Source organism: Equus przewalskii, chromosome 3, assembly GCF_037783145.1.
Source record: "Equus przewalskii isolate Varuska chromosome 3, EquPr2, whole genome shotgun sequence".
NCBI classification, from domain to species: Eukaryota; Metazoa; Chordata; class Mammalia; order Perissodactyla; family Equidae; genus Equus; species Equus przewalskii.
The window spans coordinates 38,372,301-38,399,252 of NC_091833.1; the positions used below are offsets into that span (position 1 = coordinate 38,372,301).

General features: G+C 39.3%; 1 protein-coding gene across 15 annotated transcripts in view; it reads left to right on the plus strand.

Moving 5' to 3' along the window:
• The window catches only part of PPP3CA (protein phosphatase 3 catalytic subunit alpha), a 287,898-nt gene that overhangs the window by 72,233 nt on the left and 188,713 nt on the right, over positions 1 to 26,952 (plus strand). For 2 of the 15 annotated variants that reach the window (XM_070614179.1, XM_070614182.1), the window contains exon 1: positions 2,857 to 3,030. The exons of 12 other annotated variants lie outside the window; for them this stretch is intronic. The gene's annotated coding sequence lies outside the window, so the exon portion shown is untranslated. Of the gene's footprint in view, positions 1 to 2,856; positions 3,031 to 5,058; positions 5,390 to 26,952 lie in introns of those variants that run through there. One more of the 15 variants, XM_070614184.1, reaches the window with a different exon arrangement.

The following is a 26,952-nucleotide window of genomic DNA, read 5'->3' on the forward strand; positions in this document are numbered from 1 at the left end:
TGACAGTGGAAAATAAGAACCCAGGATTTTAGAAAGCTCCCCTCCTTGAAGGTAAGAAACACATCTTATCTGTCTTATTATTTTTATTTTAAAAATATCTTTGATGCCTTTCATATTGCCCTCTCTGAAGGAAGCAGTCAGAAACATTTGTTTGTTGATTGAACCATTGAATGAGATGTAATGTGTATTTTGGAGTAACTGGGGCAATAATGACACTGATGCCTCGGCCCAAGTCTTAGAAATTCAGATGTAATTGATCTGGGTGGATCCTGGCTTTAGTGTTTTGTGTAAGCTCTTCAGATAATTTGAATGTTCAACTAGGGTTAAGGGCCACTGGACTAGTTATGTCTTGTGCAAGTCTAAGATTTTCTGACATGGAAGGAAGATTACATATTCCCACATCCTGCGCAATGACTACTGCTTAGTGATATCTATGTGTCCCAAGTTTTTTCTTGATAAGATGATGAAAATGAAAATATCCCTAGGAATGTGTGGCATAAGTCTCCAGCTTAAATGTATATTCCCGAGGACACACGCACAACACACCTGGGGGTGCACATTGTGCGTCATAAGTGTGTTAACTTCATGTGTGCTGTAGATGATGGAGGTGCCTTCTCAGCCTGGTTTCTCTCCAGCTGCTTGCTCCCCAGCATCCCTAATCCCTTCAGGCTCCTCTGAGCCCCACCGGCTGAGAGCATCCCAGGACCGCTGGGCCAACTGGGGGCCTAGAGCTTAATGCAGATTTTCTTCTAAGCAAAGTAGCTGGCCCACTAACTAAGGGAGTGAGGTGGTCAGGTGGATAGTTCTAGCTAACATCAGCCTGATTTGCATTTTTCTAATTATTCTTAGAAAGCATTATGTATAGTTGAAAGCAGTATGCTGTAGTCCCAGGAAATTAAAGCTGTGACAGTCAGGAGACTTGCCTGATAGTCCCAGATGTTGGGGGCCACCTGACCTGGTGACTTTCAGCACAGAGTTTACCTGCCTTTGCCTCGTTTTCTTTTCTGTAAAATGAGAAGCTCAAATTAGTAATCACTAAGCTTCCTTCTAGCTCTTAAAATATAAACTGCTACTTTTGTTATTAGTTTAAAGAATAAGCATCCACTTGCAGCTAAACACTATTTCCCAACATAAGAAACAAATCCAGGGCTGGCCCCGTGGCCGAGTGGTTAAGTTCGCGCACTCCGCTGCAGGCGGCCCATGTTTCGTTAGTTCGAATCCTGGGCGCGGACATGGCACTGCTCATCAGACCACACTGAGGCAGCGTCCCACATGCCACAACTAGAAGAACCCACAACGAAGAATACACAACTATGTACCGGGGGGCTTTGGGGAGAAAAAGGAAAAAATAAAATCTTTAAAAAAAAAAAAAAAAAAGAAACAAATCCAGGTAAATATACCAGGCAGTGAGTGACATTGACAGTGTGGGAGACTGTGTGTGTGTGGGGGCCTGGGGTATGTGGGAAAGCTCTGGACCTTCTCAGTTTTGCTGTGAAACTAAAATTGTTCTAAAAAATAAAATCTTAGAAAAATTGAAGGAAAAATTAAATAAAAATTAATGACTTCAACACTTGATGTAATTTCATACATACCCTTGATTTGGAGGAATTTTAATTTGAATGTGTCTTAGTGTTATGAATTAAGACTGCACCAATCTAGAAATATTTTTATAATCTGGGTGAGGGTGAAGGCTGTGGGTGTATGTGTGTACTCTTGTTATTGACTTGACTTGAAGTATTTCTACAAAATATAGATAATATTGCCTTTGATTGCCCATTTGCAGGGTAATTATTACTGAAATGGGGAAGGGATTGGAGGATGCCTCATTTCCTACTAAAGGAAAAAGAAAATTTAATATAAAAACTTTTGTTAAAAAGTCAGTCTTTTTATTCTGCTTTAGATCATGGTCAATATTTAACTCAATGAATAATTCTTAGAAAAATCTTTGAAATAATTTTTTGTTATTATATAACAAGGTTAATAACTTCCTTGCATATTTCATACTTTAATTCAATAGAAAGATATAAGAAGTTAGAGTAGATTGGTTTGAGTAATTCTAGGGAGAGTAAATATTAATGCTTGATTCTGTCTTTTAATGGGTTTTTGGGAAGGTTAACAACACATGTGACAAGTTTAATTACTTTTATTTTTTATTTATTTATTTTTTTCGTGAAAGATTAGCCCTGAGCTAACTGCTGCCAGTCCTCCTCTCTTTGCTGAGGAAGGCTGGCCCTGAGCTAACATCCGTGCCCATCTTCCTCTACTTTATATGTGGGATGCCTGCCACAGCATGGCTTGCCAAGCGGTGCATGTCCCCACCCGGGATCCGAACCAGCGAACCCCAGGCCGCTGAAGCAGAACGTGCACACTTAACCGCTGTGCCACTCGGCCGGTCCCTAATTATTTTTAAAATGAGATCTTTAGAAGAATATATGAGAAAACTCATGGTGATTGTATAATTAATTTTGGAATTTGCAGAGCCCATAGTTAATTATGTATTTCTAAACTAACGTATAAATCTCTGGCTAATGCATTGCAGTGGGATCATTGATAGGCTTGCAGAAAATGAAATTTGGATTTTTTTTAAGTGAGAAGAATTGTACTACATCAGGAATTTATAAAGGATAGTGCATGCTTTTTTTCAGACTGATGTACTAAAAGCAATTACTATGTGATGTTTGCAAATTCTTTGGAAGAAAGGCCGTTTTTTGGGACATGCCTTTAAGAAGTCTAGAACAGTTATAAAAGTTGTGGAGGTATAATGTTACATTAAGATAGACAGAATATCTTGCTACAAATACTCAAGAGTAAAGAAAGTCATAATATGGCTTCAAATTTAAGAATTTCTTTCTGCAGTGCTCGACGCTGCATATGTGCATTGTTGCCTCCTTTTATGGAGTTTTCACAATTTTCTTTCACTGTGACTGAACATTGATCACATGAGACTTTTTTTTTTGGTCTTGGAGGAGTTGCCCTCGACACACTGTAAGAGAGCCTTGAGTCTGCTACTTTGACCTGTTTTGATCTTGGGTAAGTAACTTAGGTTGCCAGACCTCAACTTCCTTGTCTCTAAGTTGGAGATATTAATAGTACCTACTTCATATAGTTTTATGAAAATTAAGTAAAACAATATGTATAAAGTGTTAAGCTAGAGACTGCTGTATAGTAAATAATCAGTAAAAGTTGGTGATAACGTCATTGCTATCTTGCCTGTGTGTGCTAAAAATCCTTTGTTCTTTTGCTCTTGGCTGGTGCTCTCTCTGCGAAAATGATGCCTCCAACCTTGTAAAAATTTTCTTCTTTTAAGATCTCAGTATTCCTGGGACAGTGAAAGTAATTAAGTGGTTTACTTAATGGGCCTTCCCTTCTAGCTTATTCTAGATAGGACTAATCAGAAAGTAGGTGACAGTGCTAATTAGAAACAGAAATTAACGTCTTTTATGAGGATAATTTACCTGATGATAATAATTAAGGAGTGACTGTAGGATCACCAGAGGACTGCTTATGGAGTAATTTCTTTAGATGAACGGAAGTGGTTGCTCCCGAGGAAGAGGCAGAGAGTGGGCACTTGCAGTTAGAGAGAGGGGAAGCCATGGTGTGTTGCTGGCATTCATTCTTTAGTTAATAATTGGGCTCATTGAGGTCACCTCTGATGGTTGAAACAGAATTTGCCTCTACTGGTGAAAGTCTATTTGAAAGTTCTTGGCTAAAAGTTTATTTAGATGACATACCTTTCATTCTAGAAGGATCTTCTGCTAGTCCTCTATGGACCAGAATAGTAGTAGGAAAGTAAAAGATTTCCTGGGAAGCCAGAGATGCTGTTTTGAGGAAAGAGTTTATTAGGTCAGTTGAATTTTGTATTAGACTTTGAATTCTCTTTTTTGGATTAGAAAGTGCTCTGTAAAACCAGAAAGGAAGCCAGCTTGCTAAGGAAGTTTTAAGTTACTACATTTCTAATACAACACACACACCGACACACACACCACAATTTCTTTGTCATTCAGAATTCTCTAAGTGAAATTTTAAATTAGAGACAGTATGAGATCCCATGATGCCAAGGTCTTTATCAGAAGAGCAGTTTGGCACTTTTCTTGTCGGTAAGATTTGCCCTGGCTTCAGAAGCCTGTGCAGCTGAGGGTGAGTCATTACGAGAAACTGGCACCAAACACATTTTTACAATAATGCTTTCTAAACTGGTCATCTAGCTAAAACTGGCTAAGGCTGAAAACAGCCGTTTCTGCCTTGAAAGGAAAGAGTAATTAGTATTAAAATTGGTCAGGAAATTTCTTATGTTCTGTGCCTTGATTGCTCTTAGCTTTTTATTAGCACACACTCTGGAGACGTGTTGTGTGCATCAAGTCACAGAGCTCGGGCATGCGAGGCTGGTGGGGTGGTAGCATGCACAGAGTGCACGGTCTCAGAGAGGGGAGCACGTGCCAGGAGATTCACGTGCTTATTTCACTTTGCCAGGCTAGATCTACTGCCCTGGTAAAATGTCAGCGTCTGTTAGGATAGGGTAGTTGTTTTTATCCAAGGAGTCTAAAACACCTTTCAGAGTTTATAAGTTGTTATGAATATAATGCTTTCAGTATAGCACTGTGAAATAACTCTGGTGTTATAATAATGTGCTTTATAATCCTAACCAGCTTACTTTTATATCATGCCAAATACACTCAAATGAGTACAGTTATTAAGCTAGTACTCACATACCTCATTTTGAGCTCTCATGAAAGAAAATTCTTACCTAGTATAACAAAGCCTGTAGCTGTGAGGACGTGGTCCGCAGTGTGGGGACTGGTCTATGGGAGTGAAGAGGGATCGAAGTTGCTGGGATTTTTTGATCTCCCTGGTGATCCTGGTCAGGATGCATCCAGGCTCATTGTAGAGGTTTGCTGAACGAATGATTGCCTACGGGTCAACTGGGAGAGTAAGAAGGAAACCATGAAATGGAAACAAAAATGCTCAGCAGTAAGATTCATGACAGCGTGGGTTCATGACCCAAGTTCTGACTAGTTTCAAAGTTGAATTTATCTCAAGGACACGTGAGAGGAAAGAGTTGGCATGTAGGGTGGTGGAGAGTGGTGGCAGAAGAGGAGGACAGTACTTGTAGTGTTGTTTTCCTCAGAGTAAAGAGAAGGAAGTGCTCAGAGTAATAAAAATATTTAAATATAAACTGAAGAAAACCTCTGGTTCCCTTTTTTGGTGGATGGGGAAACCCAGAGCAGAGATTAAAAGGTATAATCTGCTCTCCAGATGGATCAGCTGAAGTCTCAAAAACAGAAACCGGATCTTCCGACTCTGGGCACGTACTAGGTGCTCCCATCAGCACTATGAAGACCTGGGTGAAAATCCTCATTTGGAGTGGTGTGTTGGGTTTCTAGAATCAATGGTATGCTTGTCTGCTTTCTTCTCAGAGAGACTTAATTTCCCAGAGGTTTAATTTCTTTCAAGAAAGGAAACTGAAGACTTCATTGCCAAGCTTGAGAGAAGAGCCAAGTTTTCTCCTGTCTGAGTTTTATCAAAGGAGAGCTCGCCCTGATTCTGGGGGCAAGGGTGGAGGAGGAGGCCTGGAAACAGAGGCGGTGGAGAGCTGCCTTAGCTCAGTAGTAGGTAGAGAAGAAAAAGGGGAAGTGCAGAGGAAGCAACACTTCCCCGGGGAGAGGGAGATGAATGATTTTGTGTCAGAATCACACTTTTCCCGTCAAAGCAGAGGGATTTAGATGGTGTCTACTGCTTCCACGTGGGAAGTTAGTATCTGAAACAATGAGAGATTGGAGGGCACCTGGCTGGTCCCCGTGGGCAGGGCCCCCGCCCCCCTGGGCCCTGCTCTTTCCTTTGCTCGCTGGTGGTTCGCGGTTCTTCAGAAAATTTGGGCAACTTGACTGTGGAGGTTTCATTAGCTACTATGGTCTGCAGTGTTTTTTCCACCAATCAGTTTATGAGAATTTAGTGTTTGTACGTCCGATTTACTGTTCTTGTTTGAAGCTGGGATCTTGTTTTTCCAGTTGATGGTGTATTGTTTTGAATGCTTCTCTACTACTGGGATCATGCCTTCTTTTTAAAGAATTATGTGTTCATTTAGATTTTCCTTTGTTTTTACGGTAAATATTTATTGAATACCGATGGCCTGCAGGCCGTTTGGTATTCTTTCTTGCTTCTGGGCAAGGAGGACATAATATTAATAAATTTGTTTTGAACATTGATTTGTTTACATAGTTTTGAGAAGAATTATTTCTGGTCACTTGTGGGAAACAATGATAATACATGCTGAATTTTCTAGTTAGAAAATAGAGAAAAAGGTTGTAAATGTTCCGGGATACATTCTAAATACAAATAATGCATAATCAGTAAAGTTCTCAGACCAAAAATAAACAAATAAATTAAAGGTATGTTTATGGCTAATTATGAATCTTTTTACACAGCCGTTAGTATTGTCTGTCAGGAGTTATGTAACATTCTGTATGTTTCTAACTCTCTAACCTGGGGTGAAGGCAACTAACCAACCCGTTTATTTAATGATTTTTCCCTTTGGAACATTAATATGCTTATCTCTATTAAGCAGTTCTCCACTGTGCATTTATGAAAGAATAAGAAAGACAACAAAAATAAAAGAATCAGAAGTAAATAATAACGTAGAAGTATCTTTAGTGCTCATTGCACAAATGTGGAAGCTGAATCTCAGAAAGGTTGAGCGACCTGTGGAAGGGCACACAGCAGGGCTAGCATGGGTCTGTAGTCAGAAGTATGTAGATTCCATTCTCACCCCTTCCCCACTTGAGTGACCCTGCGAAATTAATCTTTCACAGCTTCTCTTTCTTTAAGTGTGAAAAACATGGCAATGGCAAAATTTGCTTTACAACATTAACGAGAGCACTAAACAAATCAATATACTGGAAAGTATCTGGTTCTTTATCTGGTATCAGTGCTTTCTTTCGTAGGAGGCACACGGTAAATGCCAGTTTTTGTTTGCCCTCACTGTCTCTTGTCCTTTCTATGACTTAATCTGCTACCCTAGGGCACAACCCTACGATTACCATGCTCCTCATGGGACCAGACAATCCTGCTGGTGTACGTTCTCAACACACACAGCTGTTTGATAACAGGTCTGTTGACTCCTTCCATCATTAAAATTCTGCAGTCATCGTTATCTCAGTTTAACTTCATCGGAGTTCCTACCAGTCATTTAAATGGAAATTTCTGTTGTGGCTATGGTTTATTTGATATCAGTGAATACTAACAGTAGCGAATGGGCAGCCTTGCTGGCCAAATCTTTGCCTTTGGAGTTGGCCAGTGATCACAAGCGCTCCACTTTTACAGCACATTTAGTTACACTTCTAGCAGGTGGACATTTCAATTTTCTAGCCATGTTTAAGTGCTATTGTATAATTAGCAGCCTGTTGTAAATCAGCTAGCCAGTGGTGATTTGCCAGAATGAACAATAGCTGAGATTGTGCATTGCTGACTTTAGTATTATAATCTGAAAGATAACATCCTTTTTCCTGCTTGGTGTGAAATTCTTCTGACATTATATGATTTAGAAAAAGTTGACTCTATCGATTCTGACTCTGGTTTGATACCAAAATAATACAGTATCCATATTGGGCTAGTATCAAATCTCTATTAAGAAGCCGCATGTGGGGGTGGGCCCCGTGGCCAGTGGTTAAGTCCCTGCAGTCCGCTTCGGCGGCCCAGGGTTTCGCTGGTTCGGATCCTGGGTGCGGACATGGTGCTGCTTATCAGGCCATGCTGAGGCGGCGTCCCATGTGGCATAGCTAGAAGGACTCACAGCTAAAATATACTAAATATAACTAAAATAATGTATGTACTGGGGAGATTTGGAGGAAAAGCAGGAAAAACAAAAAAAGAAGATTGGCAACAGCCATTAGCTCAGGTGCCAATCTTTAAAAAAAAAAAAAGGAGCCATACGTATTCTTTGTTACAATTTGTAATACATATTTTCAACAAAAGTCTTGATATAGCAACAGTGGTGAGTAGAAAATCACTAGCAGTCCCCAGGTCAGAAAAGAATATACCTTGTTAGACTCTAGTATTGGTAATTCACCAATTACTTTAACCATTCAATGACCATAGTGTAGACAAAAGAGAGAGGAAAATGTTTAAAAGGATTCATTTTTAAAAAATGGGCAGGGGAAGAGAAAGTTAAACGAGAAGGTAGATTTGAGGATTATTTTATGATTTCCTTATAAAAAAGTAATATTAACACAATACCAGCAGTGATTACAGTAACAAGACGTGCTTCTAATGTGTCAGGACACTTTGAACAGAGCATTTCAGTACAGGTGGCACCACACAGAGGTGTAAATTGTAAAAGAAGAGAGGAAATGAATCAACCTTCAGTTTAAATTTTTAAAATTTTGCTTTTTACCTTCATAGGGTTAACATTTAAATAATAGACTGCTTTTCTCATTGCAGAATTGTCACTTTTAGTTGATAGGAAGTTGTCAGAGTTGTTGTTTTATTGATTTAAAAATGAAATTGATAATTATAAAAATGATAAGTGTGATAAGATCCTGGAGAAGAGGGTCTGTGTCTGGACTTGCTTTCTGTCCCCATCGTTGCTTTTCTAGGGCAGGCTTTGTATTTCGTAAGTGCCAGGTGACCTGTTTTGTCACACTGAAAAAGGTAATAACTAAAAAATAAGAAATATAATTTTCACTTAAAAACAGCTGATATAATATGGAGACCTTGTATTTTTGCCTCTTTAAAAATAACAGTGACGATAGAGAACCTCTGCTTTCTGATGAAATAGGAATCAGGACTATTTACTGAGTTGGCGAGAAGAGATGGAAGGAACTGTAGCGGTGTCAGGTTGGAAATTACATGTAAATGATGATTTTCCTTCCCCAAAGTGCCATATCTTTAAATTGTTGACATCCTTCCTCCACCTTTTTTTATTTTTATTTTTTACAGAGCAAGATGTTCTGCCTCATGTTTTACAAGCGTTAATAAACACAAATAGCTGGAGTTATTGGTTATTAAATATTGCAGTATGGTGTGAGTTAGTTCTTATTTTCTGGAAGTGCCATGGACTCTGTTGAAGAAATGGATGTTTGACCAGACGTGAAAAGGGGGGTGTCTTAGGTTTGCCGTGGGAGACACCTTACAGGGTAGTGCTCTGGACATGGCTGTGCGGTGGGTGAGGGCAGGGCGCTTGAGGGGCCGGGAGAGACAAGATCCCAAGTCCCAGCGATAGCCTTTTCCATTTCAGTGATTTCAGATTTGTAAAAGTTGAAGGTTTCTGGCTCCTCAAAAAATGAAAGAAACATTTTTCCATAGAACTTTATGTTTTGATCCTGGGACTCGCGTTTTTCATTTTTATGGAATTGTGGAGTGGAAGAGTTTGTTCATGCCCATGTTGCTCATTTTCTGTTAAATATGAGGCTCTATGTTTTGCATGATGGAAATTACAAAGAGTAGTGGGACACAGGGTTTGTCTTCAAGGTATAGTTTAGAGAGAGAAACAAGCTGAGGTCATTAAATGTTTGAGTGACTGAGTGACAAAATTTATAGACGATCATAGTGGCAATAGGAGCAAAACTTGCAAAGGGCAAGACTGAGTATTTAACATTTAGCCTAACGAGGAAACAGTCAATGCGTATTGATTTATCACATTAAATTTATGAAGTGAAGTTCATGTTCAAAGTCCATTTGGACAGGGTTCTGTCTGATCATTTTTGTGTGAGTGTCCGGTGAACACTGTTCCTGTTTTCTAGTGGTGAGGGTGTACCTTTCCTTTCAAATACAAATTATATTATTCAATCTTTATTTGTAGAGACTTTACCAAGAACTATCAGCACTAACTCTTATAATAATTAACATTTAGGAGTTTGAAGTTATAGTACAATCATCAAAGCACTGAGTCTTGCTTTTTAAAGATTTAAAATGCAAGACAGTTTTTTTTAATAGAGATTAAAATTATTTTCCCCCAGTTTATTTGCTGATCACAAGTATAGACCCAGTATACAAATTGCAATAGTGGACTTAGCATTTATATCTGATAATTCTTTCTCTCCTTATTCGTGAAGGAGTTAATACGTGCTAGGCTCTCTTGCTGCATGCAGAGACAAGAGAGACCCAGCCCCTGGCCTCGCGGTGTCAGTGCTTCAGGCAGATCTGTAAACCTGGAGGATAGTTTGCAAAATTGTAACTGGAAGAGCAAGCTCTCCTGGGGGCTGGAAGAGGTTGAGTCATACTGAGTAGGTCTGTTTGGATACGTACCTTTAAAGAATGATTTTTGATCTTATCTGCCATGGGTATGATACAATTCTAGAATGCCTTGTTACTGTAGAAATTAAGTCTAATGGTTACAAATTGGAGGTGGGAGGGGCCGAGTGACTACAGAGATAAAGTGACTGCCTGTACTTTAAAATTTTCTAGGATATGTTCTTTGCCATATCCCACCAAGAAGACTGGAATTGATTGCTCTTTTTCTAAGGTGACTCCTGAGACAGAGGAGCTGTCTTTTTCCCTCTTCCTTTCACATGGACATGCTGATATGATAGAAGACTGATCCGATCATTGGAAAGCCCAGAATAGTGTGAGTGTGGGCTCAGGGACTGAGGAAGTGCTGGAGCTCTTATTGAAATCATACCATTATCATAATCCATCAAGTAATGTGTTAACTTAATCAGACAATCTGCAAACATGCAGTTTAAAGTCTACAGAGCAAATCAGGTTTTTGTTCAATAAATATTAATTGAACAGATGAACAGATTGGGACATTGGAATTTTTTTTTTTTTTTTGAGCAAGATTAGCCCTGAGCTAATATCCGCCGCCAATCCTCCTCTTTTTGCTGAGGAAGACTGGCCCTGAGCTAACATCCATGCCCATTTTCCTCTCCTTTATATGTGGGATGCCTGCCACAGCATGGCCTGTCAAGCGGTGCCATGTCTGCACCTGGGATCTGAACTGGCGAACCCCGGGCCACTGAAGCGGAACGTGCGTGCTTAACCACTGTGCCACCAGGCCAGCCCCAGGACATTGGAATTTTTTATTGGAAAAAGTGATGGGGAAATTTAAGAGACAGCTCTTTTTATAATTAGATAGGATGATGACCACAGGTGTTTGGGGTCGTAGGAGATAATGCCAGGAAGGAGGAAATGTGTACACAAAAGAGATGAGAAAGTGCCAGGGAGATGTCCTATGATTGCTTGAGGTTCAAGTACTGGCAGTTATTCTCGTGTTTCTGAAAACCTTAAAGTTGTACTTAGAATCCTGTTTTAGGACTCAGGTATTCATCTAAGTATGACATGAAATATGATTTAGCAGATCTTTGAAATGCTAGCATCACTTTATAAGGCATGGGTTATACTGCTAATGCATACAATATAGCCCTCTCCCTTCCTTGCTGGAAATTAAAATTAGCAAATAGTCACCTTTTTATATCTGGGTCTTATTTGAATAAATGAATAAGGTACAGAGTTTTTTCTGGTATTTTTGTATATGGTTTTATAACTAATAATTGTATATGTGCCTTCTAGACATGGATAGACTAGAAATAGTCATTTAGAAATAGTAAATCAGCTAGATTATAGGAACTGGAAATGTACTTCTTTAAATTTCCTTTTAGTGTAGTATGAAGAACATAGATCCTAGAGTCAGTATTTCGTTTGAATCCTGGCTCTGCCACTTATATGCTGGGTGACTCTGGGGGAAATTAATTATCTCCTCTGTGCTTCAGTTTCCACATCTGTAAAATGGAGATGATAATAGTGTTTCTCGTTCAGGTCAGGAGCAGCTTCATGGGCATGCAGCCAGTGACATTGCACATGGCCTGGCGCTAAGAATGTGGTCCCCTGCTTGGTGTTTAATGCTCTGTAGTCACCATCTTGACGTTGCTCATGACTTTAACTGTGGGTTTATGTCTTGTAATGAAGTCAGATGGGACACTGAAGCGTGCACTGGGGGCTTGGAGCCTTGGCTCCCATGTAGTCCTGCCTGCTTCTGCCTCTCCACTTCTCTGGAGGGGTTCTGGGCTGCCTTTTCTCTTGCCTCCTCTTCCTGTCTTTGCCTACAGTGGGGCCTGGGTTTGGGGGAGCGGGGGACGGGAGTTGGAGCAGCTAGGGTGCATGTGATGAGTGTCAGGGACAGGAGAGGGTCTGGGCGCCTGTGAAGACTGCCTTTGCCCTGCGGATATCTTATGAGCAGTTGAGAGAGACCCCATAGAAAAGAGGAAAAAGCTTTTATCATGCAATTTTAACAAGGGACCCTGCATTTCCATTTTGCACTGGGCCCTGCAAATTACATAGCCCACTCTGGATAGGGTGTTGTGAGGCCTGAAGAACTAATAGATGCAAAGCACTAGAACCACGCCCGGCGCCCGGCAGCGCTGTAGAAAGGTTGACTTACCAGCAATCTAGCCTGTTAGCTAGTTAATTTACAAGGCTAATTGTATGTATTATAATACCTTTATATAACGTAATCGCTTTATGAAAAGAGGTCATCAGTATCATTTCCTTGTACATGTTGTCCTGAATATTTACTGCATTCAGATGGAAATAGATCATTTTTAAATACAGGGTAACCTTTAATTGGTCTTAAATATATGAGGTCTAGTAAGTATTACTGATTTCAATTTTGGATTTTTTAGTTCAATTACTGTAAAAATATTTACAAGATAGAGGTTATGTGATGGCGCAAAATTCCGCACTTTGTACTGCAACTGGATGCGAAGCCAGCTTGCTACCGAGACTTTTCTTCATTAATGCGCTTGATGCATTCTAGTAGCAAACGAAACAAATTCAGTATGAATAGTTCTTATGCTTTGTTGTTTTCCTTAAGTGTCTTCCCCTGGTATATATAATCTGTTTTCTGTATCTTTTTTTTAGTGTAGGTTTTTAGAAATACCTTTTTTTCTTGTCCAGAAAATATGTCTGGGGCACTATAGAAATGAATGTTTTTATTCAGGTTTTATTTAATAAAATGAAATTAAAACAGATTTCTATGTCATAGATAAGTTGTTACCCTTGAAGATGCTTGGGTATATGTATTTCACATTTTAGGAGAGCTCAAGGAAGATGGCTATTCTTGGCTTCAACAATGTCGTTGTCTTTCTTTAGTCTTTAAGTGATGCTCTGAGCCTGACTAGGTGTACAAAGAGCACATGGTGGAATGGTGCCATGTTAGCAGTCACCATCTGCGTCTCACATGTAATACTGTAGGCTAACAGATAGTGTAGCAGGAATCTTATGTTTAGTGGTGTTGGTTAGAGAAGCTGTGCCATTTGGGATAATCATATTCCAGCATGAGTAACTTCATTAAATAAACATAAGCAGAAAACTTTTTTTTTTTTTGAGGAAGATTAGCCCTGAGCTAACATCCGCCACCAATCCTCCTCTTTTTGCTGAGGAAGACTGGCCCTGAGCTAGCATGCATGCCCATCTTCCTCTACTTTATATGTGGGATGCCTACCACAGCATGGCGTGCCAAGCCATGCCATGTCCGCAGCTGGGCTCCGAACCAGGCAACCTCAGGCCACTGAAGCACAATGTGCGCACAACCACTGCGCCACCGGGCCGGCCCCGCAAGAAAACTTTTCCTGATGAGCAGTCTCAGTATGTGGTTTTTGTCTTTTATCTTTCTATATGAAACTTTATTGTTTTTGATGGAAACTTTATATGAGACCAGGACTCTTAGAATATTTGACACTTGATTGAGTTTGACCAAGTGCTTGACAGATTACAAAGTGTCTTTGCCCTAACTGGTAGCAAGCATGTTTTTTTCAGGCTTAATGTAAGCTGAAATGAGAGGAAGGATGGACGTTGTTAAACAATGCTTCATTCTTACATATAATATGTAATACAACAATAGAGGTTTCTAAACAAATTTCTCTCCGAATTGGTCATGAACAAACCCAGGTCATCCTGAGGCGGCGATGGTGGGGAGGGGCTGGAGGCACTCTTAGTCCCTACCAGCTCAGTCAGGGCTGGTTTCCCAGGCCTGCAGGGGGTCCCCCTCCATCAGATGCCTTAGCAAGAGGCAAACCCCTGGAGCCGCCACAGTAACAGCCTCCCCATCCACTGTGTCACTTCACCCAGACGTTAAGTGTGGGCTTGACGGTAGAGAGAGGCTAATGTCAGAGCAACTGTCTGACAAATGAGAGAGAGAGATCGTTAAGAAGTGCTTCAAAGGAGGGAAAAAGTGACAGAAGGAGTTGAGCCTCTGAGCCAGGGTGCACATGTATAAAGAATAAGTTAATAATAACAATAACTTGCTTTGAGATTTCAGGTATCCATCAAACAGGGTTATACTTGGACCTATATGGAGCCAATATATGGTCTTCAGAGGGTCTTGGAACTCTGAAATTCTCTGCAGCATTTTTTGTATAGATGCACACAGCTAAAAACCATTACCATGGTGTTTGTTACCCATGTGAATAGAGAGATTTTCCCCAGACTCTTTCTTTCATCAGTTCCGTAGTGGTGTGTCTTAGTTTTCGTTGGATAGTTATTGACAACTGAGGAAAAAAAATTACATGTAAATCAAAAGATAAAGGTAAGGAATAATTATGTTTTAGTTGAGTGGATGTTTGTATTCCTTTAGTAATACTTTACTGTATTTATAACCGTACCAAAGTCTATATTCAGTCATACGACAGACAAACCAAGAAAAAGATTGTGTTTACTTTAATTCTTTTGAGAGCAAGGTAGAAAAACAAGAACAGGTTAAACTGGCCGTGGCCTGGTAATAGGGAGACTGGCTAAGGACGTGACGTTTGCAGTCAGACGTCTGGAGTTTGGGGTTGGAGGCGGCTGCACGTCGCTGATTGTCTGATTTGGACGTGTAAGCTGACTCTTCAAAATTGGACGTGTAGGCAGTCTCCTTATCTCAGAACTGGGGATGATCATATTTATTCCTCGGAACCCATTTTGTGTTAAAAACATGGTTTCAGGAATGAGAAATGAGGACTATGGTTAGGCACTATGGGTATGTTCCTTTCTTGCAGGAGAATCTGGTTCTCGGTTTCTGCAGGCACACTGTTTACTCCTTTGGCCAAGGAGGTGGAGTATTGAGAGTCACTGTCCTGTGACTCTCATCGCCTCCACAGACACTACCCTTGGTATCTGCGTGCAGGCTGGCTCATAGGAGAGATTAAGATCCTGCTCTGCTTTTGAGAATGGCAAAAGTTTCTTCCAGCTGGCTAAAATCTATGTCCACTTTATCTTTGAACTTCTTGGGAAAAGAAGAAGGAAGGGGGTTAGAATGTACTTTTATTGAATTGGCAATTGTTAGTGTACACCCTTAGTTCATCTGGGACTTGCACGTTGCTTTTAATCTCTACAACGTTTTTGTTTTCTCTTATTCAGGAAGAGCATTAGAAAATCCCCATGGTTGGCAATTATAGGCCATTTAACAAATGGTCTGTGGTTCTGGAGAGTGAAATGTCAAGTGTTCTATATTCCAAAGCAATAGCCATTGTTGGAGCCAACTTAATTTCTGTCCTGTGTAACTTATGTAGATCTTTCCATTTACTTTCAGCAGCTGGGAATACTGTGTCACTCACATTTTCACACAGTAGAAAAATCTCTGTGATTGAATTTTGTGGTTAGCAAAACATAAGTAAAAATGTCTAAGGCCTTCCTTTATAGGTACCATATGTAATGAAAGAAATTTATCTATCTATCTTTGGGAGAACATAGAGAAAAAAATATATATGTATGTGTATATATTGTTATGCATTTCTTTTTCTCTGAGAAGTGAAACTCTGAAGGATTTCCTGTCATTTTCTTCTCACTGTTCCACATTTGTCTGCATATAGATGTAATTTTATGATACTTTGAGAACTAAAAAAATCGCTGCTAGTTCTTTCTCATAAGTTAATATTAATGTGTAGTACAGAAGTTAAAGATAAGTAATATGAAAATTTTCTTTGGATTAAGTGGAAGTACAGTTTCTCATAAAATTGAAAGCATTCTTATAGGCTATAAAGATACCTTATTTGAAAGAAGGAACAACCTTTTTTTTTCTTTTTAATCATTGTATTAACTTAATTGTTCAGGGAAAAGGACACTTGGTAATCACAACTGAGACATTTTACCTGACTGTTAAAAATTTTATTTCCTCTTAATACAGAGGTTAGCAGTCCATTGTATTTACAGAGAGAATTACACTTACTCAGTAACCCTATTAAAAATGTTGCAGTTGGGAAAAAAAATTAACCTCACTTACAGAAAAAAAAGCAGAGGCTAATGAATAGAATGAAAAAGCTTTGTTAAAGTCATTTCAGATTAGTGAATTATGCTAACTTAATATGTAGGTGGCAGAGGATACAGGGTTTTTTGTGTGTGTGTGTGAGGAAGATTCACCCTGACCTCACATCCGTTACCAATCTTCCTCTTTTTTTGCTTGAGGAAGATTAGGCCTGAGCTAACATCTGTGCCAGTCCCACTCCACTTTGCACATGGGATGCCTCCACAGCATGGCTGATAAGTGGAGTAGGTCTACACCCAGGATCTGAACCTGTGAACCACAGGCCACTGAAGCAGAGTGCGTGGAATTTTAACCACTTGGCCGTGGGGCAGGCCCCTCAGAGGGTACAGTTTTGAATTCATGATTCACATAATTAGGATGAGTTTCAAAACTATATGTATTTTAAATTTTAAGCCACTAGCAAGTTAAACAGAATATCATCTTGGTGAGTTGTACACAAAGGGACAAGAAACCTGGACTGTGGCAGCTGTTTCTCTGACAAGGATAGGACTTCCTGTGTGCTTCCCATCCTTTGTGTACCATCATAATACTCTATTCAGTTTAATTGTCACAGCAACAGATGAAATGCTCATTAATAGGCCCTTTATACAGACGAAGAAATTGAGGCCATGATACGGTAATGTGTGTGACATACACAGTTAGGGTTGGAGCCTGGCTTCGTATCCAGGTCTGTCTGACTCTTAATTCCAGGCCTTTTCACCACAGCACACTAACTGTGTCACCTTGGCCAAGGGGCATGATTTATTTAGAGGACAATTTCTTAATCTATAACGAGAGGATTTAGACTCTTCATATCAGAATTCTCATCGCCTCTCAAATTCTCACATTTTTTCTTTGTGTTTAAAATTGTGACTATAAAACATTGCAGAGGTTACATGTTAAATAATGTATTCAGTAGCTGTTACCTCGATACCCTCTGCAGCATTTCAGAGTCCCCGTCCACAGTTGCCCAGACTCAAGTGGTAAAAGGCTATTCACTTGCACTTTAGCACCGAGAAAATTAGAGAAACGGTGATTTGTTATTCAACTGATGAAAAATTAAGTAGGAAATTTGTTTATGTTTTGTATTATGTTATAAACATATTGAGGGGACACTCTTCAAAATGTGATATAATATAAAAATATTAAACTTATTTCCACTGTGATGATTTAGCTTTGTCATATTAAAGCTGTGTTTGCTAATGCACCATACAACTAAACAGGAAGTTAATAACATAATGTCACTTTTGTCCTACACTAAAAATAAAGCAGATAACTAAATATTTAGAAGTCTGTCTGTATAAAATGAAATTAAAAGCTAATATCTGCTACAAGTTCTCTATCGTGTTCTTAAAACTCAGTTGGGTCTGATAACTGAAGTGAGTATATCAAGAACTTGGAATGTTAACATATTGCCCTCTCACAAGATAATAGATCCTTAACTTCTGTGCTGGCTCTTTTTTTCTATTTAACTTTGGTATTTCAATGAGGAGTGAATGCAGTAAAAAAAAAAAAAAAAGGAACACTGATTTCTCCTAAATGATAGCAAAGGCATTATTTTAATAATATTTTATATTATATAACATAAAATAAAAATGTAAAGCTAAATTTATTTGTCTTGGGGCGGCCCCATAGCCGAGTGGTTAAGTTCGCGTGCTCTGCTTTGGTGGCCCAGGGTTCGGATCCTGGGCACAGACATGGCACTGCTCATTAGGCCATGCTGAGGCGGCATACCACATGCCACAACTAGAAGGACCCACAACTAAAATACACAACTATGTACTGGGGGGATTTGGGGAGAAAAAAAAAAAGCAGGAATAAATATATTTGTCTTATTTTTGCTAACAGTATTAAAGTTACGTCAAAGATAGATAAAATGTCTATAAAAGAAGATATTGAAATCATCTAACTTTGTAGTAATGCCTGCATTCATCTAAAATGTATTAAAACTCAAAAAAGCAATAATTTATTTTTAAATTTTTGTCCTAAGTGTTACTCAATACTTAAGAATCTCTGACAGATGTCTTCAGAATATTTCAATTCAGGTTTTAATTACAAAGAGTAGCTACTAATGAGGGACCGACAGAAGAAAATGGGGGAATTTCACTAATTAGAAGTTTGACAGTTTTGTCAGTCTGTAGCCATTGGGCATCCAGATCTGCATCATTAGTTCCTTTGGAAAAAGGACAGATAATCCTAGAAATAGCAAAGGTTGTCTACCACACATCTGTGTTAAATCAGCATTGACTGAGTTGATCTTAGATGTCAGTCAGTCAGTGTAAGTGCTGATGACAAAAGCTTTTCTCAGAGTAGTTGGATGTTCAGTGGAATTTGATAGGATGTTTACTATTTGCTAAGAGCAAGGATAAATATATACATTTAAATGTTTGAGTGATGAGAATTCTTCTTAGATTTTGTGATATAGCAGCCTTTCTCTGAAGAACAGTGGTTTCCTTTTAATTCACTAACTACCATTTCTGTAGTACTAATTATGTTTTGCTTTGCATGCCTTAAATGCATCATCTCTAATTCTAACTAGAATAATACAAGGAAGGAATTCTAATGTGGAAACTGAATCGACACTTACGTCTGTCTGGCTCTAAATTCAAGTTCCCTTCACATTGTAGTACCTTCCTGTGTCTTCCCCTGTAGTCTGAATGGTAAAGTATCATAGGATGTTATTGGTCATCTAGTCAAAATCTTCAGTTTTACATCTTTGGGAGGGCCAAAAGAGGTTCATGGACTTGCCAATAGCAAACAGATAGTGGCTAGATAAGAAATTTAGTTTTCTAATTCCTAATATTTGCTCTTTCAAAGCTCCTTTCCACTACCATTCAGGAGCACTTAATTACATAATTTTTTGCGACATTGCTTATATTATTCAACTTTTTATGTGTGTGTCTCTGTGTGTGTGTGTGTATATATATATATGTATGTTATTTATTTTTTTCACTCTCATTTTATTGTAAGCTTCTATAAGGCAAGGAAGGGTTTCTTGTCCTTCTTTGGGCACTTCCCAGTCAAGTGGCAGATAGATAGTAGCACTCTATAAATATTGATTGGTTTATTACTCCTGTTTTATTTCTTTGTTACTGCAGTGTTGCTGTTTTGCTCTTTCAGCTGTCCAACAGCTGCACTCAATTTCTTATATTAAATTTCTTTTGTTGAAATATCTACTATGGTTTCTGGTTTCCTGACTATATCCTAATATAAGATAAATCACAAACTGAGTAGAAAATATTAAATATGGGGAAAACATATTATGCTGGCTTACTTAAACCTTTTGAATTCTTTGCTCGTGATAATTGCAGAGATGATGCTCATACTGTGCTTACTAGAAAAGGCAGAATACTGTGATGTGACATGGAAAGGGCTAGTGTGGAAAGAGCTTCATTGGTGGCAAGGAGTCAGACATCTATTAAAACCATACATCTCTTCCAGCATCTAAGGAGGAGATTACCACATCTCCTTGCATCTAGGCTTTAAAAAGATACTTAATATCCAGTTTTCCACAAATTGGCCTTATGATAGGGAGTACTCCCTTCTAGCTAATGAGTTTATGTGTGGTTCACATTTGAGTGCAAACTGATTTTTGCTCTAAAGGAAGCACGTTGTGCTTATTATGTATGTTTTGTTTTTCTGGTAAGAGTGGTGAATTTTTCTCATTCTGTTATTTTATGGGGGCCCTGGAAGACTCAGGTGAGGGTTACAGGAGAAGGCTGCAAATCCACGGTTAAACCAGTTGTCTTAGGAGGAGTTACCCTTTTCACTTTTTCCTCTTTAGCACCACAGTTTAACTAAATGTGTTTATGAATCCCTAGTGACAAAGCCCTTGAACTCTATACATAGAGTAGGAAACCTCAAAATGGCTATATGTATATATATATATATTTATTTGTATGTGTATGTCCACACATACACACACAATTCCTGTGTCTACACTGATTCAACTGGCTGTTGTTTTATACTCAGCAATATATAGAGATGTTTATTTTGTTTCTATAAAGAAACTAACACTAAAAGAAATGTTTTAACTCTAAATAACTTGTAATTTACTACTCACTAGTTTAGATTTGATTGTCCTTTGACTGAGGGTCAAAACAGATGTCTTGCTGCTTCTCTTTGAAAATCCTTCCAGTGGTCTTGGGCGTGCTTTTTATTCTCCTTTGCACAAGTAGCCTAAAGCTTTCTTTTCACATCACTTTGAATTGCCATACTTCTTATGACTTCACTGGCTGAAGAGGATCAAAATAAAAAGGAGCATCTCGCTGGCTTCTTCCTCTCTTAAAAACATACAAGTATTCTAGTGAGTGGATTGTGGTTGATACTTCACTCTCATTGGGCATTTCTTTGTGTCAGATAGTCAATAATAATGGCATCAGTACAAACTCATTCAGCCCCCGCTACATGCACATTTGCTACAAATAAAGAAAACCTGACACATAAAACATACTATTTCCTCTCAGGAGGTTATGCTCTAATTGGGAAAGAGGCCAGACGTAGGATGAAGGGTTTGGGGAAGAGTTCATGGATGAGACATGAATTGTACCAGGCTTTGAAGACTAAGCGGGATTTAAGTGCATAGAAAAGAGGAGGCAGAGATAGAGAGAGAACGTGAGCAGCTGGGTTGGGAAAGAGATGAGTATAACGCACTTAGAGAAAGTGGGCTGCTACATCAGAGGCAAAAGAAGGTGATGGGAAATGGGTGCCATTGGTTCACAAGGACAGAGGAGGGAATTGAAAGCCAGGGAGGTGTTTGGAATTGATACATGATAATAGCATTTCCCAGATTGCTCTATTAATGCATGTTCTGGGGGAAAGAAGGGCACCTTGATTAAACAAGTATGGAATAAGTTAAAGTAAACTAATTTTTGCAACTCAAGACCAAAGAGATTTTAATAGGTTATTGTACATGGTGAGATTCCTGGAGGATGCTAGAGCAAGCAGAATATCTCAAACCTAGTCGGCTGTGGGTGCTTTTTTATTTTTCTTGTGACAAATACACTGGGAAATATTGTAATAGAAAGTAGATGCAGCCACTATAGACTTTAGAGGACGTGTTGAATCGTGTTTTAGGAAGCTCAGTTTTCTGCAGATCAACTAGGTGAATAGAGGAGTAAAGGGTGGATGCTCTTGAGACACTGCATGAGAGGGTTGAAGACAGCCTGTCTGGGGTGTAGCAGTGACTTTGGAGGGTAAGAGGTAAATTTAAGACTTTTTCAAGCAAACAAACAGCCTACAGGATATGGTAATGAATTGAATTAAATAAAATGACGGTGAAAGTGTATGGTATATAGTAATTGAATGCAGTTCTTGTCACTATTAGTGATAAAAAGGTGAAAATCAGAAACCAGTCCAAGGTGATCTATCAAGATTGCAGGCCTGGTGGCAGCACTGGTAAGACTGAGCTAGTGGTGAAGAGGAGCTGGTGCTAAGTGGCAGGAGAGGTGAGTCCACCACGAGGTGAGCAGTGCGGTTGGCTGGTGAGACGGGGCAGGTGCGCTCAGGGCGGAGGTGGCCCCATGCAGTCTGGGAGTCTTCTCTCTTGTGTAATCGGAGTGCATCTCTTTTTATCTTTGTGAAAGACTTTATGGGAAACCATTTTTCAAAAATCCACTCCAACAGGTAGAGGAGAAACTACTCACCAATCTCATTAAATCTCAGGAGATTTCTTTGAAATACGTGCAGGCTGACAGTTACAATAGTCCAATTTCATAAGTAGAGTCAATTTTTCAACCTTTTCTTTTTTGTCAGTGACGTGTGTAAAATTATGACATAGCTTGGCAATGATTTTAAATAGTTTCCTTTAAAGTTGTTTGTTACAGAGCCACGTGTTTGGCATCTGACCTTTTACAGGCAGGTGCTGTGGTGCAGAATAGAGAGCTCTGACTTTCCTCTAGTTGGACTTGGAATTCTATGTTAGCTCATTCCATGCTTAACTAAACTGGATCATGTCTGGTACATCTTCAAGGAACTGCTACTAAAGTATTTTAAACCCTTTTAAAATATAGGAGGTGTGTGTCCCATCAAATAACGGGAGCTATTCAGTTTTGTTTTCCTGGGTAGCCTTCGTGTGTCCCTGTGTCTGTGGGCTGGTGGCCTCTCTCTTGTCTGCCTGAGGGCAGCATACTCTTCAATTGTGCTCCTAGTCAGTCCTCATTAGCGCTGTGGTGAGGAAATGATCTCTCACTTCCTCTCACTCCATGACTTACTGAAGTGAGCGTGCTGTGTGTTAGGTGCTCTCAGCAGAATACTGCGTATGCTGACTTCTTTGTATGCTGTTTCTGGGTTGTTCAACTCACACATTGGAGAGGTTAATTATGCAGCCTCCCTATTTCACTCTTCTCTCATTAACATTACAAAAATGATTAAGTACAAAAGTAGGAGATCCTGTAGAAGTGTGTAGCCTCTAACTTACTTTTGTGTCATGGAGAGTAGACATTGTCTCGTGGAGAATAAAGATATTCATATTATCGGAGGTTGGTCCTGGGATGACTTTTCTACAGAAGGCATTTAAGAAAGAAACTTCTGTATAGGAAGCATGTTTTAAAACAGCACATTGTAACTAAAAATCAGATAATTTAAAAGCAGAGTGACCGATGTATTCCTCTAAGGTTTCAAATGTTAGCAGTATTGGAAAATGTTGTTATCTTGCCTTTGGCATAGGGAAGCCAACATGTTACTCAGTAAGAGAGTAGGAGCCAACCATCATGACATAGAACAGTTGTGATCCTATAGAAAAATGTGATACTAAAACCTTCTATAGATCAAAACTATTCTGTCTCCTTTTGAATTCACTGTTATGTTTTCAGGAATTAAGAGTTTTGAACTGGAAAGTATATTAGCTATTTCTTCATCCAAGATTCAGTAAATGAGAAAAGTGAGGGTCGGAAAGATTAAATAACTACCCAAGACCACACAGACACAAGGAAAGATCTGGGGTTTGATTCAGGATGTCTGATTCCTGGCCGAGGATGGTTAAGCATATACTGATTTTCATAGTTCCATCCTGTAGCTCAGTGTGCTATTCCTCAGCCTAGAGCTTATATAGGTGGTTGAGAACGGGTGATATTGCCCATATCCTTAGGTGTGTGAATAGAGCATATCTGGTCTGTGAAATGTGTGTGCACATTGGTGTGTATGTGCATATGTGTGGTGTCAGGGAGTCAAGTAGCTGCCTGAAACAGATTGATAGGGTGAGAGTTGGGCAGTTTTAGGAAGATGACCAGAAGGAAAAAACAGAAGAAGATTCTTCTAGTTTGTAGTTGTGAGGGCTAGGAGATAAGAGAACATGGTTTTGTTTGAAATGTTTTCCTCATTTTTGAACCACTCTTTATTTAGAGTCACTGCCATGGTCACCATCAGCCTTTCTGCTCACTTTAACCCTGTAATGATCCACTGTACGAGCTGGTGCCATGTTAGTGGGTGACGGAATACAGATAATTAAGTAAGTTTAATTCTGATAATGACACATACAGATAGCCTGGAAGTTGTGTGAATCCGTGATGTGAGAAATGGGTAGAGAATCCAGTTTTATATTTTTTATTAAATTTATGTTTTTCTCACTGAAGCATCTCAAGCACATGGAATAATTAAATTTCATTTCATTTCATTTCTTTCTTTCTTACCTTTTTTTTTCTGCTGTGGAAGATTTGCCCTGAGCTAACATCTGAGCCAAGCTTCCTCTGTTAGTATATGGGCCGCCAGCACAGCATGGTTGCTAACAGATTGGTGTAGATCAGCACCTGAGAACTGAACCTGGGCTGCTGAAGCAGAGCACGCTGAACTTAACCACTAGGCCACTGGGGCTGGCCCTAAACTTCATTTCTATTCTCTGGCACTTGTCTCCCCAGAATTTGACCCTTCCTGTTTCTCTTTAGAACTTTTTTATTCAACTAGTCACATACCAGTTTTCAAGTGGAGATAAGTGGTTTTTAAAAACTGTTTCCAGGCTATCTCACGTAAGTATGTTTTGTGTCTTAGATTTTAAAGATAATTGATTGAGATTCTGTCTTTAATTGCTAGTCTATCCTCATTCGGTATCTAATATAATACTTATTGCAGTCAGTAGTAAATTGTTAGTGAACTAATGACTGTAAACGTTTATGTAATCTAGGTGTTTCTAGTATGCTTCTTTAAGAATTCCGCCTGTTTAAGCATTTTCACATCTATACAAAGCTCCTTAAGATACGCAGTTATGAGTATATGTGGGGCTTGGGGAAGGAGTATTTTGAAGGCAGAGAGAAGTGAAGCAGGAGGCCATATAATTGATATGATGCTGTCGAGTTGGCTCCAGAATATGAAAAGATTATGACTGCGTAGCACAGATAACGATGATCCTGAACCGACTTTATCTGCAGATGCTGCTTTGGTCATTTGCTGTAACATTCGCAAGGTGCACTTACCAGTTTGCCACTGAGTGTTTGTGTTAATGCATTCGTTTTAGATTAACAGCATCGTTGCTAGAGCTAGATTTTTTAGGTTTGAATTGAATCTTCGCTTTAAAAACTCTGAGATTTTGATAAATTATTTACTACTGTATTTTGGGTTGGGTAATTTTCTTCATCTATAGACAAAGATTAATAGATAGATTCTCTTAGTCAATTCTACCTCATGGAGTTGTCAGGTTAATATTTCTAAAGTCTTTCCAAAAGGGCCTGTCAAATAGTAAGCACTGGATCAGCATTGGCAATTATTATAGAAAACTAGAACATTACAGAATATGTCTGTTAATATAATGTTACATATTGGATTCATTTGGTCATTTGGTCTTAGGTTTTAACAATTATTTTAAAATGTTCATTCTTTCGTTCAACAAATGTTTGTTGAGCAGCAGCTTTGTGTTGGGACAGTGGCGCTGATTCTGGCCGCAATGGCAGTGCCGCCCTTTATGTGTGTTGTGCTCTAGCATTACAGGGCCCTTCCACGTCTTACCTTATGTGGCTTTCCCATCCAAACTGTGAGGTAGCTAAGAAAATGATACTGCCAGTTTATAGATGAAGAACTTTTACATAGGGGTGCAAAGATTTGCCCCGTTACAGGAAGTAAAGCCTGAGCTGTTCTCTTTTCGCTCCATCCCACCACCATCGCCTCACTGCAAGAGCCTTGCTTACACCCCGCGGAGCTTACTGTGGCCTCTGCAAATTTATCTGTGGATCGCTCAGACCTCCTGCAGGTGTCCATATTGGTTTGTATTCTTCTAAGGTTGGGGCCCAGTAATTCCCTTAAGTTCCCTTAAATAATTCCCTTAAAACCCTTAAGTTTTTGAGTTTTTTTTTAACTTTTAGAAAGATTTTCTAAATATTACCGAATTTTGCAGTTTTTAATAAATTGAAAATATCTGATTTATTCATAAAGCATTTTAATACTCCTGATGTTTCTTTTTATCTGTTTGTGTCTTTGACTTATCCAAATCCTAGTTTCCTTTTCATTTTTTTTTTGTTTGCGTAGCTGGCTTCCCAGCATTCCAGATTTAAATTCAAACACCAACGTGGTTATTTTCCCTTCACAGAAAGAAATCTGAATAAGGAGGGGAAGAAAGTAAAGCTGCCCATCAGACATGTAATGGGCCTCTCCAGTAGACCTGGTTGAATTGATTATTCTAGTGGTTCACCTAGTGCAATAAAGCGTATGAGGCACTCGTCATTCACTTATAAATGTGTTCATTGTGAAGAGCCACATCGCATTAATTTCGTGTGGTTTGGTAAGAGCCAGTAGCTGCTGCTGAAGCTTGTGGTCCCCCTTGGTTGTGTGCAGTGATGTTCTCTGGAGAGAGGCGAGCTCTACTGTGTACATACACCTTAAAGGGCCAAAAGATTTTCAGAGCATTCACCGTCTTCACTGTTGCTCTCATTCTGCTTCTGCTCTCACTCTGGAAATGCTTTCCTCTGCTGTCTTTCTGAACACAAGTATGTGTGGAACTGTAGAGTGAAGTGATGTGCAAACCTGTCGTTCCTGGGTTCCAGCAGCTACCCAAAATGCAGTTGCTGTGGCCTCCTTTTACCCTGCACCTTCCTAATCAAACTCTTCTAGAAGATTCCTTTTGCTTAAGATCCAGCTGATGTCAGTGTCCAGTTGGAGCCCACGACCACCACCACAGTGGAGCTACATTTCAACTGTTGTTATAAGTCTAGAGAATGGCATTTCGGCCTGGCTTGACATGTGTGTGGAGTCCCTGCTGTAACTGATTACCTAAAGAAGTAATGACTTTGAGGAGTCCGTTTTAGCCAGCGTTGGGCTCCCAGCTTCTTGGACTGAGTGTGTATTCTGTGTACAAGGCCCATGGCAGCCTTAGTATGCCTTCATATTTTGTTCTTATAGTGTGATTGGAGAAGAGTTGAGAAAGCAGAGATGAATCATTAAAATGGCCATCCTTTTTAGCGTTTTTCCTACCCACTTGTGACTTGGTGTTTAACCATCACCCTCGTGTTTACTGTGTACTTGTTTTTGCTTGCTGCTGCTTGCTTCCACTTGTGATGTCAAGGGTAGTTGAGAGGACGCATCCTCTCCTGGAGCTGGGTACAACTGTTTTCCTCCGTTTGTAGAGACAGAGTTTCAAATTCATTTATTTGCTTGTTGGTTTGTTTGCTTTAAAAATTAGACTATTGAGATTTTGACATTGCTGAGAAAGAGAAAGGGAGTAATAACAGTGACGACAAAAATGCTTCAGTGCTTCAAGGAGTAAGATTAAACAAGATGCTTCAATCTTGTTGGAAAGTAAAATTCAGTGAGACCATGACTTT